Source organism: Schistocerca cancellata, chromosome 4 (assembly GCF_023864275.1).
Source record: "Schistocerca cancellata isolate TAMUIC-IGC-003103 chromosome 4, iqSchCanc2.1, whole genome shotgun sequence".
In the NCBI taxonomy this organism is placed as follows: Eukaryota; Metazoa; Arthropoda; class Insecta; order Orthoptera; family Acrididae; genus Schistocerca; species Schistocerca cancellata.
The window spans coordinates 417,752,573-417,767,560 of record NC_064629.1 but is presented as its reverse complement, the minus strand read 5'-3'; the positions used below and the strand labels follow the sequence as shown (position 1 = coordinate 417,767,560).

At 37.4% G+C, this 14,988-nt stretch overlaps 1 protein-coding gene across 2 annotated transcripts in view; it reads left to right on the top strand.

The window, feature by feature from the left end:
- Positions 1–6,061: 6,061 nt before the first annotated feature.
- The window catches only part of LOC126184225 (dehydrogenase/reductase SDR family member 7), a 161,691-nt gene continuing 152,764 nt past the window's right edge, over positions 6,062–14,988 (top strand). Inside the window, exon 1 of one of the 2 annotated variants that reach the window (XM_049926594.1) lies at positions 6,062–6,296. The gene's annotated coding sequence lies outside the window, so the exon portion shown is untranslated. The remainder of the gene's footprint in view (positions 6,297–14,988) is intronic. The other variant, XM_049926593.1, reaches the window with a different exon arrangement.

The window sequence follows — 14,988 nt, the reverse complement described above, 5'->3', positions numbered from 1 at the left end:
GCTCAAATATCCAATTTAAATATAGATGATTTTGTCGTAATTTTAGGTGGCTCAAACGATGTTTATCGGAATGAAACGTACAAGTTAATAAAAGAACTAAAGAACTGTTTAAACAAATTAATACACACCACTATTCGTGTTGTAAACATACCACCTCGTTATGACTTGCCTATCTGGTTGTGTGTAAACCGTTAAATTTGTGCTTCTAACAAACAAATCTCTGAAATATGTTCTGACTTTCAGAATGTGGAAGTTATTGACATCCATAACTTAGGTTGAAGGTTTTTCACAGCTCATGGACTCCATTTAAATAAATTAGGAAAAGAACTTTTAGCTGAAAAACTATTTACCAATATCGGTATCATGAGGACACGTACACCAAGCTTAAAAATCGCCAGAAAAACACGAATTACGGATTGGTTTAAACTAAACCAATATATATATATATATATATATATATAAGTACAATATAACTTCTGCGCAATTTCAGTGCAGTAATGTGTTCATTGTAAATGTGTGTGTGTGTGTGTGTGTGTGTGTGTGTGTGTGTGTGTGTGTGTGTGTGCGTGTAAGAACAATCTAACTTCTGCACCATTTCAGTGCAATAATGTGTTCATTGTATTATAGTAGTTGTATTACATGTTTAATACCTTATAAATAAATAAAAAACTTTTTTATTTTAAATTCAGTGCATTAGTATTTGTAAAATGACTTTCATATAGTGTTCATTAAAAAAATGACGAACATTCCACTTGGGACCTGTGGAACGGTACATTAGCTTATTTATTTAGTTGCAAATATTTGTCATGTATTGTTGTTTTTCTGAAATGTTCCATATCCTGGAGGACCTCCTCACTATGGATCAATTGGAATGAAAGTAAATCTAATCTAATCTAAAAAAAACACAATCTTGTAAGCAGAAGCAGATCACTCTCATCAACATGAAGACATATTATGTACTGATGCATATTATGTACTGATGCAGCAGGAGAAACCATCCCACCATCAACAGTCAGCTCAGCAGCAGAAACCAATTCACCACCAACAGCCAGTACAACAGCAACAACCACTCGACTCCCAAATAGAAAAATCAAACACCTATTGCACTTAAAGGATTTTTTAGTGCTAGTGAGCCTAAGGCAAATACAAATGTAAGAAACGTTCTTATTCATGATTGTACTGGTTCCCAAACATTTCCGACAAAAACTGTAAATAAGGAAAAACAGAATAGGAAGTGTAAGAATCATATAAAGAAAGCTATTCTTGAAACCTTGGGCAAAAAACAGCACTTTTCTAATGCACTTGAACGTAAATGGCATGGTTATAACCCATCAAAATGAAAGAATGAATAAAATTGATGAACTACAAACTTTACTATCAGAATGTAAAAATATTGAAATTGTTTGTTTAAATGAGCATTGGCTTACAAAAGATAGTATCATAATTTTAAATCAGTTAAAATATTTCAATATAGCCTCAGGTTTTTGTAGAACAAATAGTACTCAAGGGGTTCTCTTGCATACTTGTAAACAACTCTGTAGAGTATAAAGTAAAAGACGATTTCAATTTTCTAAATGAAGAAGGAGTATTAGAAAGCTGCTCAATTGAATTAGAAACACAAATAATATTATTGTTTCTATATACAGAATCCCAGGTGTAGAGATAACAAAATTATTTTTAGCAAAATTAAAAAATCTTTTACAGAAAGTCATCAATGAGAAAAAGAAAAAGGTTTTAATAGCAGCTGATTTCAATACAAATTTATTAAATCAAACAAATGACTCAATAAAGTATATGAACTTAATCCAAAATTTTGGTTTCAAGGTAAAGTTCATGGAAATCACAAGAGAAAACGAAAATACAGGAAGCTGTATTGATAACAATTTAACAAATTATAAATTTGATGATGCAAAGAAGTTTTGTGTGGAATTAGGGCTCTTTGACCACTCTGCTCTGTTAATTGACATAGCAAACGCAAATGAACCAAGTACTAAAAATAGTTATAGCAAAAGACATTTTACTGCTGAAAATTTGAAACGGAAGAGGTGGAGTGGCAAGTTGAAGATGACACTCCAATCTTTGTACAATTTAACAGGGTTCTAGAAAGTTTCTTACATGTATTTAATGCAATATTTCCACTTAGAGTATTCCACACAAAGGTGTCAAATAAGCTAAATTGGATCACCACTAGAATAAAAATATCCAGTTGGAAGAAAAGACAACTGCACAAGGAGTTGAAATACAACAAAGATCCTGTTCTCATAAATTACGTCAAACGGTATATAGGCTTATTTAAAAGGGTAGTGAAAGCTGCAAAAGAAATGACAAATAATAAATACATCTTGCTCATGAAAACAAATCAAAGGCAGTCTGGCCTGTCGTAGAATCAGAACTGCGGATGAGAATTAACAGCAAAGTTATCTTAAAAATGAAGGTGGGAAGTAAAACTATGACAAATCCTGCTCTGATTTCAGAATCTTTTAAGAATTTTTTTTATAAATACACTCCTGGAAATTGAAATAAGAACACTGTGACTTCATTGTCCCAGGAAGGGGAAACTTTATTGACACATTCCTGGGGTCAGATACATCACATGATCACACTGACAGAACCACAGGCACATAGACACAGGCAACAGAGCATGCACAATGTCCACACTAGTACAGTGTATATCCACCTTTCGCAGCAATGCAGGCTGCTATTCTCCCATGGAGACGATCGTAGAGATGCTGGATGTAGTCCTGTGGAACGGCTTGCCATGTCATTTCCACCTGGCGCCTCAGTTGGACCAGCGTTCGTGCTGGACGTGCAGACCGCGTGAGACGACGCTTCATCCAGTCCCAAACATGCTCAATGGAGTACAGATCCGGAGATCTTGCTGGCCAGGGTAGTTGACTTACACCTTCTAGAGCACGTTGGGTGGCACGGGATACATGCGGACGTGCATTGTCCTGTTGGAACAGCAAGTTCCCTTGCCGGTCTAGGAATGGTAGAACGATGGGTTCGATGACGGTTTGGATGTACCGTGCACTATTCAGTGTCCCCTCGACGATCACCAGTGGTGTACGGCCAGTGTAGGAGATCGCTCCCCACACCATGATGCCGGGTGTTGGCCCTGTGTGCCTCGGTCGTATGCAGTCCTGATTGTGGCGCTCACCTGCACGGCGCCAAACACGCATACGACCATCATTGGCACCAAGGGAGAAGCGACTCTCATCGCTGAAGACGACACGTCTCCATTCGTCCCTCCATTCACGCCTGTCGCGACACCACTGGAGGCGGGCTGCACGATGTTGGGGTGTGAGCGGAAGACGGCCTAACGGTGTGCGGGACTGTAGCCCAGCTTCATGGAGACGGTTGCGAATGGTCGTCGCCGATACCCCAGGAGCAACAGTGTCCCTAATTTGCTGGGAAGTGGCGGTGCGGTCCTCTACGGCACTGCGTAGGATCCTACCGTCTTGGCGTGCATCCGTGCGTCGCTGCGGTCCGGTCCCAGGTCGACGGGCACATGCACCTTCCGCCGACCACTGGCGACAACATCGATGTACTGTGGAGACCTCACGCCCCACGTGTTGAGCAATTCGGCGGTCGTCCACCCGGCCTCCCGCATGCCCACTATATGCCCTCGCTCAAAGTCCGTCAACTGCACATACGGTTCACGTCCACGCTGTCGCGGCATGCTACCAGTGTTAAAGACTGCGATGGAGTTCCGTATGCCACGGCAAACTGGCTGACACTGACGGCGGCGGTGCACAAATGCTGCACAGCTAGCGCCATTCGACGGCCAACACCGCGGTTCCTGGTGTGTCCGCTGTGCCGTGCGTGTGATCATTGCTTGTACAGCCCTCTCGCAGTGTCCGGAGCAAGTATGGTGTGTCTGACACACCGGTGTCAATGTGTTCTTTTTTCCATTTCCAGGAGTGTATATCAAAATCAGTTTCAGATGTAGATGGTTATACCGAAAAAGTACAATTAGGTCAGAAGGCGGAAGAATGCTTTAACAAATTTTTAAAAAATTCAGCCAAAGATGTGGAGAACACTATATTACAGCTCAAAAACAAAACTTCCACAGGGTGGGAGGGCATACCAACTAAAGTATTTAAATCAGCTGCCAGGATAAAAGCTCATCCCCCTTTGCTCAATAATCAATAAATCACACGAAGAAGGCCACTTTCCAGACGCCCTGGAGCATTCAGAGGTAAAACCTTTGTTCAAAAAAGGCTCAAGAGAATATATCGGGAATTACATCCCAATCTTTATTCTCCCAATTTTATCAAAAATATTTGAAAAAGTGGTAGTAATACAAATCAAAAAAATTATAGAAAAATCAAACATACTCTCAGATAATCAATACGTCTTTCAGAAAGGCAAAAACACAATAGACGCTATAAATGAGTTTGTGAAAAAAATTTGTTCTGCCTTAGACATGTCTAGCAAAGTTGCAGGATTGTTCTGTGACCTCACAAAAGCATTTGATTGTGTAAACCATCAATTGCTCCTGTATAAAATGGAAAAATACGGAATTGGAGGTTGTGTATTAGAGTGGTTCAGGTCATACCTCACAAAGAGAAAACAAAGAGTAGTTATTTCATCAAGCAAGGGAAATTTCTTCTCTGAATGGATGATTATTTCACAAGGCGTTGCACAAGGGTCAATTCTGGGTCCGGTTTTATTCTTACTTTACATAAATGACTTGCCACTAAACATAAATTCACACTTAGTTTTATTCGCTGATGATACATCTGCCCTCATCGAAAGGAATCACTCAGAACAAATTCCCTCAACTGTCACAAATGTACTAGACAGTTTAGAAAACTGGTTCCAACTAAATGGGTTAAAATTGAGTATTGGAAAAACACATTTACTACAGTTTAAAACTGAAAACTCTAAGATTAATTAAATTCATATTAACTGCAGAAACCAGGAACTGAAAGATTCAGATTGTGTTAAATTTTTGGGAATACATTTGGACAAAAATTTATCCTGGTCTTCACATACAGAATAATTAGCAAATAAGTTAAACTGCCTGACCTTTGCTATGAAGATTTTTGTCATATTCAACTGGCATGGAGATAAGAAAAGTAGTTTATCACAGCTATTTTGAAGCTATTATAAGGTATGGCATTATCTTTTGGGTAATACAAGCAAAATCATTAGAATATTAAAATTATAAAAACCAGTTGTTAGAAATATGTGTAATGCAAGACCAAAAGAATCTTTTCGCCTACTGTTAAGTAATCTAAAAATATAAAATGCCCCTGTTTTTATACCTATGAACTGATTATTTTTGCATACAGTAACCCTACGTTATTCACAGACAACAATTTTAAGCATAAATATAGCACTAGGAATGAGACAAACTTCATGCTTCCTACTCACAGGTTAAAGTTACACGCACAAGCCCCAGCATATATGGGCATGAAAATCTACAACATGCTACAAAAAATAAATAAATAAATAGCATGGAGCTAGGACAAGTGTAACCAAAGCTGCACAAGTTATTAGTGGAGAAATGTTATTACTCCATAGAAGAATTTATGAACGATGATATGGAAGTCTGAGCAACGAAAGATCATCTGTAAATTAAGCTAAGCAGTTTTGTGTCAATTAAATGATTGTAAAAATCAATATGTAAACGCTGTTGTTGTATATTACATTGTAATACATGTAAAGTGGAATGTTGATATATTGTTTTTGTAATACTGTATATACAAATTGTAATTGTAATGTAAATGTAATGATGACGAGTCCCCAGTACATCAGATCTGTGGTTTGACTTTGTATGTTATGGGATAATAAAAATTCTGATTCTGATGTAAGGTGCATGGATCAAGCGTTTTTAAAAAATAATTTTACTCTAAAGCTACCCAAATAATTTTAAAATCCACCATAATTCCCACTACCCACTAGATGCAAAATTTTCACACCAGAGAGGTGCTCAAAACCACCAGCTTTAGTGGAAAAACCAGTGATTGCCACGTCTTGCCCACATACGTGAGATCTGCGCGGAATGCGGACCCACCGCACTACGTGACGGACGAATGCGGCGGTGCGCTTGTTGGAGCATCGTTGTCAATTCACCAGTCGTTGCAACTCGTAGTGTAAACACTCAGTAGCGTAAACAGTGGCTCCTCTCCAAACCTCAACTGATAAACTGTAATCTCGTATCACGTGTTCTCTGAGGAAATATATTTTCAATATATAACCCGTATTTTAGGGAATGTCATTAATAACTTATTTTAACGTAAGAAACAAGTGCAAAAAGGTTATACATTATCTGCCAAGAAAACGTTAAGGTATATACCACAACCAATTTTATACCAATCATTTAACAAAATGTTACATTTGGCCGCGTATTTGCTATTTGCACTCATTCTCTACAAGACTTTTAAGTTATTGTACGGAAGGTTGTTAGACAAAATATACGTGAGTAGTGTAGTCGAGGAAATATCTTGGGTCCGACGATTACTATGGTTGACAACAGCATTGTAGTAATACCATTAACGATTTGATGGCGTCAACACATTTTGTCGAAGAGTATTAGATAGCCTACGTAACAGTTAATCAGTGTGAGATTCCCAGAGCATAAAAACTTTATTCGTCTGTGATCATACGCCATGTAGGTTTAGTGGAGTGTAATATATGTTTCCTGTACTAATGACATACCCCTGACATTTTAGATGAGCAAGTGACTTCTAGACCTGTGCCCATCATATCGTAATTTTTACAATTCAGTTATGAATTGCTTATTTAGCTGTATATTTGTGCACAGTCCACCATGATATATACTCGCATATATCCAAGGGAAAAAGAAAAGTTGTATTAAGTAAAATTTCATTCAGTTTTTGGCGTTTCGGTATTGGAAATTAAAGTACTACAATGCTTAGTTGACGGTCTGCTGCCATATATTGGATTTCATTTTATCTCATAACTTGTACAGTGTGTCATTGTAGAGCTCCCTAGTTTTTCGACATGCTTTTTGGACCGTTGTTACACATATGATCCCATCAGTTTTTACATTTGGAATGTATGTTCTATGGTAGTTGATCTTAATTCAATGTGGACTCTGAACCATGTTGCAACCTGAAAATATGTATTTGTATGGTCTGTGTTCCTGACAGTAAAGTAGAATTATTCTGCTTGAACAAAATGTGACATCAGTTCCCTTTTGGGTTGATTACATCATATTTTGTAAGATTGTTCACTATCTAGTGTCAAAATTTAGTTGTGTGGTTTTGAGCCCTGCATAATTACTTATCTGCTAAAACGAAAGCCATGTTATGCAATCCAAAATAAGTAACTGTCCCCAGGAATTGAAACATAAATTACAATGATTCTGCAGAACATTAGGAAGTGTTTCTTGGTTAATATCATCATTAAAGTAATAATATTCACTGCTTTGAGAAAAGTAACTGAATACCTGGTTTCTGCTATGATACTACAAATTGCTGTTAGTATTTCAAATAGTGTTGTGAATAGAACCACTCGTACATTCTTACAGTATGTTGAGAATTGTTTCCCTTCATGACAAATACTTTGTCAGTTGCAAAGACTGCCGATGTGGGTCCCCTGTGGCTCTGTATTGACAGTGTCCTGCAAAGTTACTAGATGTATGTGGAACAAGATGTCTGCACAAGCCACACAATTCCTGTAAATTAAGGGCTGGTGGTCTGTGGGTGCACAGCTGATGCCCAAGTGTTTCCCAGATGTATTCAGTTGATTCACATAGCATGAATGTGATGGCCATGTCAACATGAGTTCGCTATCATGTCACTCAAACCATTGTAGCAGTATTCTGGCCGTGTGACTTGCATGTTACCCTGCTGGAAGTTGCCACTGCCGTTGGGGAAGATGTCAAACATGAAGAAGTGTAGGTGGCTGGCAGTAATGTTCTCATAGGCCATAGCTATTATGGTACCTTGATCATTGACCTAGTATAACAATTAATAGGATTGTTCTGACCTTGCAACATATTTCCATTTTGTATCAACATGGGCTCACACATGGATTGTCTGCTGTAAGGTCCCATGTGCAGCAATGTGTGCTGAACGGTGTGCTCCAAAACAATTTTGCCTGCACCAGCATGGTATTGTCATCAGATCTACCACATATCACATGTACTACTTTACAAAGTTGGCAAGCCTCTGACCTTCATGTTCTTTGATGAGCATAAACCTCCAACACCTTGTTGCCTCCGCATGGTTTCATTGTCCTTCAACCACCTTCCATAGATGTTTGCAACAGTAGCACTAAAACAATCAACCAGCTTGTCATTTTTCAAATGGCCATTCACAGGCTCCAGGCCATAACAATCTCCCTTTGTCAAAGTCAATAATGTCAGCATATTTCCCCATTTGCAGCCCGTATCTTTGCTAGAATGATTCCACATTCGTCTCTGCTCTTCTTATATACTTTTTTTTTTGGAAATACGGAAGCGTCCGATCCCGCCCGTCTGCTTTGACCCATGACGTCACAAATATGGCGGAAACAAAAACAAACACACACACTTTCCACAAGAAGCCTAATGACACTAACGGGACAAGCGAGGGAAATGGGGTGTTTTGGGTGGGGGGCAAACTAATTATAAACAAATTTAGAAGCCTTGTGTAGCTACAACGTGTAAGTGAAGACAGCCATGCATGAATACCCGCCCACCTCCCCAGGGGTCGAACCCCTGCAACCCATAGAAGATAAAGATGCTTCAGTAGCTGATTAGTGTTTTTTGTCTTTTAAAAAAAAATCTCACGGGATAGAACGAACAGATCAGAAAGATAAATATAATAAACTAAAACAGAAATTGGAGGAAACAGATAATTAAAATAAGTAATAAGTGTTTTTAAATTAAAAAAAAAAATCTCGCGAGATAGAACGAACAGATCAGAAAAGTAAATAAAATAAGATAAAACAGAACTGGAGACAGCCACACTCAAACCAAACTCCGCGCCGTCATGACGTCACACACGACAACACCCTTACGTCACGGGTCAAAGCCGACGCGTGGGATCGGACGCTTCTGTCAACCCTTTTTTTTTTTTTACAGCATCATGTACCTGCAACACTGCTGGGCAGCATTCAACCTCGTGGTGGGCAGTGATCATAATGTTCTAGCTCATCATTGTATATGTAAATATTCTGGCACATTTTCTTTTTTCTGTGCTATTCAAGTTATGGAAAAGGGGGTGCCAGAAGATAAGTGTTTCTATTGAAATGATTCAAACTGTAGGAACATTAATACAAAATGAACTTTCTAATTTATTTACAGAACAGATGCAGAATTTAAAAAAAAATACCCAAAAATGGAACAATCCTGCAGTTGTTCTACTTTACAAGTTCACATAATAATCACCAAAATAATTTACGATAACATAAAGAAAAAATTTAATTTTAATCCAATAAAGGAACAAGTTTTGTTGGAATTTGATGTCGTACAGTAGACCATTTGCAAAGTGGTAACAAAATTATAGAATGAATTAGAGTATGACTCACCACTTTGCCTGGGATTCACAAGTTTTGAGGTAGCTTTTGACTTGATTTTGACAAAATGGGTAATGATGAAAATCAATTAAATAACACATTGATTTTACTGTATTATTATACACAAGTAATAACATTGGTGTAGGATGCCTTCTGTGCAGAGACTGAGTATAGAACGGCACCAGTGTGCCCAATTGTCCCACACCACACGTTCATGCTGTTGCCTATCCTGGTAACTGCACTGGAGCAAGCGTCACATTGAGCCACTGTTTCTGTTTCTGACCTTCCTTAGAAAAATTTATTTGCTAAGAACTAGCACTGTCATATGTAAACATAACATTTGACATGCTTGCTTTATGCTACCATAATGAATGATACAGCGACCAAGTACATTAACTGTAACTTAAAACCCATGGAAAATGTTGTAAGCACATCTTGAAGTCCATGCTACTGGCAGTGATGGCAGAATGATGCTCGTGGCAGATGTATCATGCAGAACCTTGCCTTTTGCTACTGTACAGTGACAACCAACCTTGTTACATGCTCACCACGTTGGTACCTTACTGCAAGAACTTTCTAGATGTCACCAGATAGTGAAAAATCTTTAACTGAAATGGGAGTCAGGTGAGGAGAGACCATATCATCAAAACAGTTCTTAGCTGTTGTAAAGGAAATTCCAAGACCCATAAACTAAGAAAATAGACATTGTAATGGAATATACCTGAAGCAACACCATTTTGCTCACATTGCATGTACACTTCTTTTTATTTTAGACGCAATCACATCATATGATAACAACCACATCCTGTTTCGGCCACACATTGATTCACGTTCTGTATTAATCTTATTTTTATTATTGGTGCCACAGGAGGCCTGATATTTATGTAGCCAGATTATGATCATTTGAGTTGAAACTGGTTTGTTTTATCACAGCACTTTGTGTTATGACTTTCTCCAAATGTAGAAGTGGAAAAAAACCTGAAATAGTGTGTAAAAACAAAAATAGTTACACATGAGCAATGACATGAAATTAAAAATGAATTGTGACTGATTTCCAGTAAACTTTAGTTGTGTACAAGGGTTGTCCAGAAAGTAATGCACCACATTTTTGTTTAACAATTCTTTACTGAACATAATGAGAATAACACACACAAAAGAATGGTGTTCTATCTATACATCCTATTTTCCCACATAATCTCCATCCAGTTCTAAGGCCTTCCTCCAGCACAAAACAAGGGTGTGTATGCCCTTTCGGTACCAAACCTTGTACTGGTGGCAGAGCCAGTGTTACACTGTGTGAATCACCTTCTCATCGTCCTTAAACTGTCTTCCATGAATGGCATCCTTTAATGACTGAAACAAGTGGAAGTCTGAGGGGGCTAGATCAGGTACGACAACTGTGGATGGTCTCCCCGACCACTGCAAATCGTGGAGCTCCACCAAATCGCCTTCTGATGACCTCACCCTCCTTGCCTAGCAACTAACTGTACTTCTGTCAACAGCAGATGCTCCATAGACTTTGCACGTGTGTTTGTGAATATTCCCCACAATTTCTTTCTATGCAGTGAGACATTCAATGACGGCACGGTGCTTGTAACGTAGATCACCTACAGATGCCATTTTGAAACTGTCCTGCAACTACGCTAACTGTCGGAAGTGACAGAAACTTGGTGCGTTGACTCGTGAGACTTCAAATAATACACATGTAATGTTTCACATTTGTAGCATTGTTTTTGGCTGAGAAAAATATGGGGTGCATTACTTTCTGGGCATCCCTCATGTATTATATGGATGTTCACTTCTAAGACATTTTGTGTTATACTGTGAATTTTATATTAATTCTGGGACACTGATGAATAAATAATTCAGTTTATTGTCATCTTGTGTTACTGATAATATATATGGTATCCTCCATGTACCTGTGGTTATAAAGAATTTCATTTAGGTTTGGATGTTTGAACTTGGGAGCACATATTCTAGATTCCTAATAAATGTTTGAACTAGCGAGGTATGTTGGGATTGGACATCTGTGTTAGGCTCTCTCTTCATAAAATTTTGCTTTCAATTGAAGCAAGTCTATGAGAATGTAGATTCCACTAGTGCCATGATTCTGTAAGTCATATTGATAGGATATTTTTATGCTATGTAATTTGGCATTTTTCCATTGGCTCTGAAAAGTTGGTTTTTAATGCCAAATGATAGATTTTTAGTGCCAAATGAGAGAGGTGTAGCACCATCTGAGGGCAACTCACTGTGCGATTCATTACTGTAATGTTCCTGGTTTTCTGTGTAGTAACTAAGAAGTTTGTTGTTCAAAATTACTTTTACCTCTAGTTTTTTCAGTGCAGTGCTGTTGCTCTCGTCAGCTATAACAACACAAGTAACCTAAATGTCAGAACAAAAGAAGGGTAGAATGCTGGATATAGTTACTGAAATCTGTATTTCCCACATAGTTTTTCCCTTTCTTCATGTTTAACAATTAATTATTTTCTATTATTTTCTATAACTGAAAACTCCCTCCCTCCCTCCCTCCCTGCTGCCACCCCTACTTACTACTCACATACCACTACTAATGAATAACCAGCATAAAATACTCATTGTTGTCAGTATTAGTTTAATATTGGACATCCATACAGACTACTGTTAACAGTTACCATTATGATTGAAATAAAGGGTGTGAATGATAACTGTTTACAACATGCCAAGGTAGTGTAGGGGTAGTCATGACGAAAAATTTGATCTAGGACACTTACAGTGTGTCAAGCTGTAAACAACCTCAAATTAGCCAAAAAAGGAGCTACCTAAACTGCAGAGCATGTGTACCATACTAGATTTTCTATATCCTTATGCTCCCTTGTGTCACCATTGTAGTCTTATATTTCATGAATATTAATTTTTACATGCACAATAGCTTTGCAGTGAGAAGGCCAGACAAACAAAACTATTTGTTACTTTTATACTGTTAAAATTCAGAAAATTTGAGGTAAAATTTACACAAAACATCATTTTTACGTTTTGTAAGGGCAAGAAAAAGGGATTCTTAATATTCAAGGATTATTTTGATTTGATTTTTTGTTGGTCCAGTTTTATCATATAGCACAAATTGTACAATTGATATTGGACAGGTCAAAGATAAGTTACAATAATACATAGTATTAGCAACATAGTATGCAAATTAAAATTAGGTACCTATTACAATTAATTTTGTTACTTATTCAGAAATTCTCTGACAGAATTGAAAAAGTGCTTTATTAGAAATGCCTTTAGTTTAGCTTTAAATATTGGATGAGTAGTATTTTTTATTTCCTCTGGTATCTTATTGTGCAGTATTACACCAATGTTAATTATGCTCCTCTGATAGGTGGTGGTTCTGTGATATTTTTGATGTATATTTCATTCCCTTCTGCTACTAAGTTGTGTACATTTTTTTTTCTGTATCAGTTTGCCAGTTTTCAGGAGGTGGTCCCTAGTGAACATAATAGTTTCATAAATGAATAAACTTGGAACATTTAGAACACCAAGCCCAGTAAAATGGGATTTACAGGACTCCATCTTTTTAAGGCCACAAATTATTCATAAAGCTCTTTTTTGCATTCTAAAAACCTTTACACTCTGAGTTGAGTATCCCCAGAAAAGATCCCATATCGGATTAGTGAGTGGAACTGTGCATAGTATGCCTGCAGTACTGTTGTTTTGCTTGTTGTAGCCTTTAAAATTCTTAGGCCATAGCACACAGATGATAGTTTTCTACACAAGTTATTTATATGTGTGTCCCACTTTAAGTCTTGCTGAACCCAAAGACCCAAGAATTTTGTGACACATTTTCTAGGGGATCATTTTTTAATTGGGCTTGAATAGACATTTGATTAGTTGGAGGAATTAAATGAAAATCGACACACACGGTTTTTTCGGTATTTATAAAGAGTTTGTTTTTTGCGAACCACTCAGAAAGTCTTTTCATAGAACTTTCTGCTGTGGACCGCAAAGTTTCTGGACTGGATCCAGTGAGCAATATGCTGGTGTCATCGGCAAACAGGATAGTTTTTGTGGGACTCATATATTCAACTAAGTCGTCCACAGAAATCAAGAAGAGTAGTGGACCTAAGATTGAGCCCTGTGGTACCATATTTTATTGGTAATTCCCTAGAAAGAAAGGAGTTGTTTCTTATTTTATTTATTTTGTTGAATTCATACTGAAGTGATACTTTCTGCCTGTGGTTTTTTAGGTATGAACACAACCATCTATGTGCTACACCTCTTACTCCTCATCTTTCTAATTTTTCGAGCAGAATGTTATGGTCCAGGATGTCGAAGGCTTTTGATAGATCTAGAAAAATACCTGCAGCTAATCTATGTTGATCAAGGGATATTAAAATGCAGTCTAAGAATTCGAAAATTGCAGTGTGTGTAGATTTAGACTTTCTAGAACCATGTTGTTGTACTGTAAGAGGTGCATATTTATTTGTGAAAGTTAAAAGACTGTCATAGAAGAGTTTTTCTAGAATTTTTGAGAAATTGTTGCTCTTGCCTTCATCTTTACTATGTTGTCAGTGGTAATAGATTACACCCTGTATATGTTGCAACAGCAGGCTCATCTGAATAAAGAAAATAATGTGATTTTTTTTTTACATGTTTGTTCTGTTTAAAATATTGAATAAATAGTGGCACTAATAATTTTGTAATTTTTACTACCCGCTGTTGTGTAAACGCCCTTATCAGATTGTATAACATTGATCTTTGAGGGCCGGAGGGGTGGTGGTGATGTTTATAGTGTTATAATTTGTACATTGGATAAAATTAGATTGAAAATGAGCAGGTGGACAACTCTGTACATAATGTAGAACAATAATTCATGTATTACTACATTCACAAAGAAATTGTACTATAAAATTGGAGTATCTTACTGATGGTAAAACAGTACTGTTCACATTGTAGACAACAGGTATATAATCACAACCTAGGTACAACTTACTCAATGTGACCCCCCTGCCCCCTTCTTTTCCAATTACAGAGCACCATATATCATTTGTTTTGATGTAAGCTATCGCTTTGCCACTACTAATATGTGCAGTACTACAGCAGAAATTCCTTTTGTACATTTCAGGTAGTACTTTCAATTCCAGCTGTATCTTGTTTCTGGTTTGAAACGAGATCATTACTGACTCGAACACGAATTTCAATATGTGCAATTGCTATGCAAGAACAATACCCCCAAGAAAATAGGTGTAAACTGAAAACTAGTAATGCATAACCAGACTATTCATCTCTTGTTGGATTCTCATTGTTATTGGCAATAAGTCATCATAGTCAGTAAGAACTGTACAAATATATAGGGACTACCACACACAGAGAAACTTATAAGTGAATGTCTACATAACTTAAGTTTCAGACTAAGCGCTCGAATTTGGGGGTATAATACATCTATGAAATTGTTCACTTATGGAACTCTCTTCTGACTCAATGTCTGAAATACTTTATCACACAGAATCAGCAGAGGAGTGCAACCAAAAGCAT